Raw genomic sequence first — 7,540 nt, forward strand, 5'->3', positions numbered from 1 at the left:
GATATTCAAGGAATTAGTCCTTCTTTTTGCATGCACAAGATCAAGTTGGAAGATGAAGGCAAGTAATCGGTTGAATAGTAGAGAAGATAAAATAAAAAGATAAAGGAAGTTGTCAAGAAGGAAATCATAAAATGGCTTGATGCTAGAATTATTTACCCGATTTCTAATAGCACTTGGTAAGTCCAGTGCAATGCGTACCTAAAAAGAGTGGCATCACTGTGGTTCACAATGATAAGGACGAATTAATTCCTACATGCATTCCTATGGGATGGCGAGTTTGTATGGATTATTGCAAATTGAATGCGGCCATAAAGAATGATCACTTCAAACTTCCTTTTATTGAACAAATGTTGGATTGGCTTGCTGGAAAGGCCTATTATTGCTTTTTAGATAACAATTCTGGGTACAATCAAATTATTATTGCACCGGAGGATCAGAAGAAAACAACCTTCACCTTCCCCTCTGGTACTTTCGCTTTTCATTGTATGCTTTTCTGTATTTGCAACGCAACCGCCACATCTCAAAGGTGCATGATGGCAATATTCTCAGATATGATCGAAGACTCTTTAAAGATTTTTATGGATGATTTCTCAGTCTATGGGAATAATTTTGATCATTGCGCTAACAATTTGGATAAAGTATTGCAGTGTGAACACACACATCTTGTTCTAAATTAGGAAAAATGTCATTTCATGGTAATTAAAGGCATTGTGTTATGTCATTGCATCTCTAGTCAAGGCATTCAAGTAGACAAAGCTAAGGTGGAAATCATTGAAAAATTACCTCTACCAACAAATGTGAAAGATATTCGTAGTTTTCTTGGGCATTCGGGGTTTTACCGAAGGTTTATTAGAGATTTTCCAAAAATTGAAAAGCCCTTATGCTATTGCTGGATCAGAATAAAAAATCCTTCTTTGACAATGCATATCTAGATGCCTTTATTTAGTTAAAAAAGTAGCTAGTGAATGTACCCATTGTTTTCGCACTAGATCAATCTCAACCTTTTGAAGTTATGTGCGATGCAAGCGACTTTGCTGTGGGTGCAATTCTAGGACAATGAAAGGGAAAGGTATTTCACGCTATCTATTATGCTAGCACAACTATTATAGAGAAAGAATTACTAGCTGTAGTCTTTACTTTTGACAAGTTTCGTTCCTATCTTGTCTGCACAAAGGTTACTGTATTCACTAATACTTGGCGTTGAGATATCTCATTGTAAAAAAAGATGCCAAACCAAGAATGATACGCTGGACATTACTGTTGAAAGAATTTAACATCAAGAAAAAAGACCATAAGGGTTTAGAGAATCAAGTTGCAGACCATCTGTCTCAATTGAAAAGTGGCAGCGAAGACGGAAACATACTTCAAATTGTCGACGCATTCCTAGATGAGAAGTTTTTTGTTGTAGATACAACTCCTTGGTATGCTGATTTTGTTAATTATCTAGTGTGTGTAAAGTTCCCATTGGGTGTCACAGGGCATAAAAAGAAAGATTTCTTTGTGACATAGTGAAGTATCATTGGAACGAGTCGTATTTATTCAAGGTATGTAATGACAACATCATTGGACGTTGTGTTCTGGAAGAAGAGATGCTTTCAATCCTAAAGCATTATCATGATGCTCCTTATGGAGGTCATTTCAGCGGTATGAGAACTACTGCTAAAGTTCTCCAATCAGGATTCTACTGGTCGTCATTATTCAAAGATGCCCACAATTTTGTGAATCAATACGATAAGTGTCAGCGCACCGATTCTATATCCCGACACAGTGAAATGTTGCAGCAGCCAATTATAGAGGTTTAGTTATTTGATGTTTGTGGTAAGTATTTTATGGGACCATTTTCGAGTTGATTTGGAAATCTTTATATATTAGAAGCTGTTCACTACGTCTCAAAGTGGGTTGAAGCTATTGCAGTCCAAAAGGATGATGCAAAGATAGTGCTAAAAATTTTTCACAAGCATATACTCACCTACTTTGGCATTGATTAGTGATCAGGGTACACACTTTCATTGCAATCAAGTGACACCCGCACTGAAGAGATATGGAGTTAGTCATAGAATGGCTACTACTTATCATCTGCAAACCAATGGACAAGCCAAAGTATCAAATCGACAAATTAAGAACATTCTTGAGAAGGTTGTAAACCCTTCGAGGAAAGATTGGTCTTTCCAATTGGATGATGCTTTACGGGCATTGTGGATAGCATACAAAACTCCATTAGGGATGTCATTATATTAAATGGTTTTTGGGAAAGCATGTCACTTGCCAATTGAACTGGAACACAAAGCAATGTGGGCAATTAAGTAAGTGAACATGGACTATGAAGTAGATGGAAAGAAAAGGTTATTGGATATCACAAACGATGGCGTGACAAAATTATTTTACAGTGACAATTTATCGTGGGTCAACAGGTTTTATTATTCAATTCTCAACTTAAATTGCACCAAGTAAATTGCGTTCACGTTGGTCTGGACCATTTGATGTTGTCGACGTATTTCCTCATGGTGTAGTCACAATTTGAGATTTACGTGATGGAGATGAGTTCAAAGTAAATGGACAAAGGCTGAAAGACTACTTTGGCAACAGTAATCAAAAATAGGCAGTGACCATTAAATTGGTTGAAAAGTCTTAATTTTTAATTATTACTCCGTGATTTTAGTTTATTTTATTTATGTTTTGTTAAAGTTTATTTTCTTTCCTTTTTGCAGAATAATTAGGTACCATTGTCGATGCTTTGAAATTTTGATGTCAACGCATTCCGTAAATCTGTACTACCATTTATAACTCATCAGAATTTAGGGAAATTTAGATTCCATCGTTGGATCAAAAATCACTCAGTTGCTTGATCCTTCTAAGCGGGCACAATTTCTATTAGACACAACTATTCCCGCCTGCTTTATATCTCTCCACAAAACAATATGCCTCTCTATATTCCTCTTTCACTCACTATAGATCCTCCCCCACTGTACCGACTGTAACGTATTCAAGCAACCATTTTTATTTCCTTTCTCTTTTCAAGATCATATATTTTCAACTTGAAACCATTTTTCCTCAACAAAAGATGGCAAAAACGAGAGGCTCGGTCAAGAAAGCCACCAAATCTGTTGAAGAACATGCGTCCTCTACTATTGTAATTTGTAAATTGGAATCCCTCAAGCAAGTGCAGGAAAAGGATTTGAATGAAGTGGCAAAGGAACGATTTCAAGAAAACATGTTGAAGTGAAACTTCCACCCTGAACATGGCATTTCCCTTTCGCAACAACAAGACTTAGGTAAGCAAGTCTACAAAACCATCTCGAAGTTGAAGTGGGAAACTTGTTGCACCCATCTTGGAAGCTATTCTCCTTTATTGGTACGTGAGTTTTAGGCTAACCTTTATGATCAAGAGTTAGAGTTCATTTTTTTTAGAAGGCTTAATACCATGAGGCGCGAAAAAAAATCAATGAGCTGTTCGACAACAAGGTGGATGAAGAAGAACACTCCAAGTTCATTGAGGATATCACAGATGAAAAACAAGACCTGTTGGTGAAAAACTTGTGTGTCAAAGGACCATTGTGGACGGGTTCCCATACAAAGAATTATACGATGCACCGTTGCTTCATAACGCTGCAAAGCAAAATCTAATTTCTAAAGCCCTCTACTCACAGCACCACAGTCACCCTCAACAGAATGTGTCTGATACATTCCATCGTCAAGGGCAAAAAGATTGATGTCGGTGCAATACTCCACCAGGAAATTGTTGACTGTACCGCAAGGCAAACTGGAATCGTGGTTTTCCCATCATTGGTAATGTTATTGTGCCAACAAAGAGGAATTGTGCTCCGTGATGGTGAGAAAGTCCTAGAAAATAAGGGTCCGATCAATAAAGCCTCTATAGAAAGAATGACTTATTCCAAATATACACCAATACTAAAAGAGGCAGAAACAAGCAAGATAAGGAAGGATACAACCAAAGCCGACAGCAAAGGAACAAACCTGAATGCTGAAACATCATTATGGCGTAAAATGAAAGATGTCGAGAAAATGGTGAATTCCATCAATAATAGACAGATTTGGCTTTTCACTACAATAGAAGATATAGAGAAATCCCAGAATTTGTTTTACGCTGATACCAAAGCCTGGAACAGTTCTATTGTAGCCACATTAAGCCAATTGAGCCCATCCCCACCATTGGAATACCCGGTGTTTCCACCAATCATTCGAAATTATGAACTCTCATCTGAGGATGACGACTTAGAAGACCAAGATAGATTGGTGGCATCCCTTCCTATTGAGTAGGTCTCTGATAATGAAAAAGAAAAGGAATCTAGGGACATTGAAGAATGTCTACGAAATATTGATAGCTTGTTTGAGGATGTTATTTTTGCTAATCAACAGAACACTGTTGTTGGGAAGGAAGTTGTTGTTGTAGAAGAGGAAGTTGTTGCTGAATATTAAAAAGAAAAAGAAGAGGAAGATTCTATTGTGAACATTGTCACTGCACCCGAGTCTGTGGGTGCAAATATTGATAATTTGGAGTAAGATAAAGCGAGACCGGTGGAAGTTACTGAGGTAAGCAGTGAGGAGCAATGCAATTCATTAGCAATAGTTGTCTACATTGGATCACTCAAGGTGGCCTCTCCTATAAAGGAAGCAGCTGGTGATGCTGGGGCAGAGTCGAAAATTGAGGAGCAATCTGAGGACTGTACGAAGCCCAAAGAAAAGGTGAGAAAGTGCTCAAAGGATAAAAAACGAAAGGAGGAAAAGAAACGAAGAAAGAAGAAACATCGTGCACCTACATTGATGGTTGAGGATAACTGTGTTAGTTTATTTTAAGCTTTCGCTGTAGTATCCATGCATTGCATGTAGCTGTAAGTTTTATTTTGATAAGTACACATTGTCATTACTTTTTTATTGTCATTACATTTTTATGTTAGTGCATTCGGGACAATGCAAACTTTAAGTTTGGGGGAATGCACATGGGGCTTAAAAATGCACCCACATTTCAACTATTTTTCGGTAATGCAACATGCATGGTTTAATTATAGTCAATGAAAATTGTTCAAAAATTTTTGTTACATTTGATGCTTAATTCTTGAATCATGTGAATTATCAATGAACGAGTTCGATAAATTTGACAGAAGGATGTAGCTTCAATTCTTCGATGAATCGATTAGGTTGCATTAGTAATGTGTGATTGCTATCATTCCTTAAATCTAGAATGAATCTACTTTTTACAACTACTTATATATATAGTTATAAAGTAGAGACACGCCAAAGTGGGTGCAGTATGGAATGTTAAAAAGGGAACACTCTAATACAAGCGTTAGAAAAATCAATCTAGCCAACGGCTGTCGTTGCATGAGTTTATGTCGGTACAATTACGTACTCCCTAGGGGTTTTTGTACTCCATCGTTACTTCTCAGGAATAAGGGTATAGTAATGCAATGATATCCCTTATTTTAATATATTTAGTATTGTACAATAAATGTTGTATTAGTAGATAGAACTTAGGGTTTGAAGCATGATGCTAGCATTAATGAAGTTGCAACCTTACAATTCATGCTTATGTATTGTCGATACAATATTCTTTCATCTGGATTTGATTCATTCATTGGGAATTTAGAGGGTTCAAGTTACTAGAATGATCACTTGCCTTAGTAAAATTTTTTTAGCCTTCTTAGTTTTTGTTTTACTTGAGGACAAGGAAAAACTCAAGTTTGGGGGTGTGATAGCACTTGAAACAACATAGGTTTCCCTCCTTAGTTATTGGTTAAATAGTTCCCATTTAGTTATCCTTCGCATATATTTTACCATTTTCAATTTAGTAAATTGCATTTTATAACTAAGTGAATCCTAGCATATTTTATCATTAATTTTGCTAATTTTTTGCATTAATTTCGTTTCATGAATTAATTCCAGATTGCGTTTAGAATTGTCACCGCACTTGACAGCTATCCGGAAAAGAACTAAAAATGTGTGAGCTGTGCAGTCTGGTATAACCAACCTATACGTAAAAGGATAGAATAATTTAGAGGAAAGGACACCTGTACTATTCGAGAAAGACATAAAAGGTTGTCATGAGATGAAAAAAGATGAGAGCTTTTTCTTGACCATCATCGTCTTCATCCTACCTTGAAGCTTCAGCTATGACAGCTTAAGCCTCTCACGAGTGAGAAAACATAAAAATTGATGCAGGTTAGCTTCTGACAAGGAGACCTAAGTGCGAGACAAGAGGGAATTTATATATTCAGTCGAGTTGTCTAGAAATAGTATTCTCTACTCAATTCTTTCTTATTTCTTTCTAAATGTTAGTGATTACTCTCTATTTTCTGTTTGTATGAAAGTATACATGAATTCTTGGTTAACTGTTATCTTATTCAATCTTGCTTTTATTGTTTAATCTTGGGGTTTGAATGTTTCTTAACACAGAAGTGTTATTGTAGTCATTGACACTAAAAAATGCAACGATAGTTTGAGCCAACAAGAATTACAACAGAAGTTGAGTGAGGATTAGAGGAATTTAGTCCACCTGTTCTTAATAGTGTCATATTTCCATCATCGAAAGGTGGGGTTAATGTGCATGTTTAAGCCTTTGATTAAATAGAGGCATGACGCTTGGTAAGATATTTATTGAAATTTATTGCCTCGACAATCACCTATCCTTTTATACCTTGTGAGTATTTAGTATTCTACTGAAGATTCATGTTGGGGATCCCAGTTTCTCATTATCATATTTTATCTTATTATTTCCAAGTTATTGCTGCGACAACTATCCTCACAATTTATCTCGTTTCTATCTAGTTATTACACTGACATTAATAGATAGAAGACAACCATCCCTATGGGATCGATATCTGACAGACTCATATTTACCTACTATACTTGCATCGATAGTGTCCGCTTGCACATTATTGCTGTGACGTTAAACAACTTATCAAACTCACAGGAAAATTCCCACAACAATTCTTCCCCATCATCAAAATCGTTCAACTAAGAAGAGAAATTTTGATGTTCAAGCAACTAGAAGGAGAAAGCCTTTATGAAGCATGAGAGCGTTTCAAGATGTTGATTCAAAAGTGCCTACACCATGGATTACCTTAGTGGTTACAAATGCAAACTTTTTACAACGGGTTGGGTGTGCATTCAAGGTCTGTTTTAGATGGAGCAACAGTAGAAGCCTTGATGAATAGAGCGTACAAAGATGTGTACGAGCTAATAGAAAGTATGGAAAATGAGTTCCTGCCAATGGCCAACTAAGCTTCATACATATAGCCAAAGACCATCTATGGTGAAGGCGTTCCAAGAAGATGACAGATACCAACAATTATTGGACAGAATCAACCAAATAAAGGATCAAAAGAGTGTACTGGATATCTATGGAGGAGAAAAATTACTCTTCCACTATATTATATTCTTACTGAGGATGTGAACTACATCGAAAATAGGGGAAAAAATCCCTATTCAAATACATACAATCCCAAATGGAGAGATCAACTGTACTTGAGATGGGAAGGAAACCAAGGAAGAGGTAATAGATTAAATCAAGCTAAAAACACTA

General features: G+C 36.4%; 1 non-coding gene across 1 annotated transcript; it reads right to left on the reverse strand.

Moving 5' to 3' along the window:
- Positions 1-6,969: 6,969 nt before the first annotated feature.
- LOC121226077 (small nucleolar RNA R71) lies at positions 6,970-7,076 on the reverse strand. The gene has a single exon (XR_005923974.1). It is a non-coding gene; the product is annotated as a small nucleolar RNA R71 (small nucleolar RNA).
- Between the last annotated feature and the right edge of the window lie 464 nt (positions 7,077-7,540).

This window comes from Gossypium hirsutum, chromosome D13 (assembly GCF_007990345.1).
Source record: "Gossypium hirsutum isolate 1008001.06 chromosome D13, Gossypium_hirsutum_v2.1, whole genome shotgun sequence".
NCBI lineage: Eukaryota > Viridiplantae > Streptophyta > Magnoliopsida > Malvales > Malvaceae > Gossypium > Gossypium hirsutum.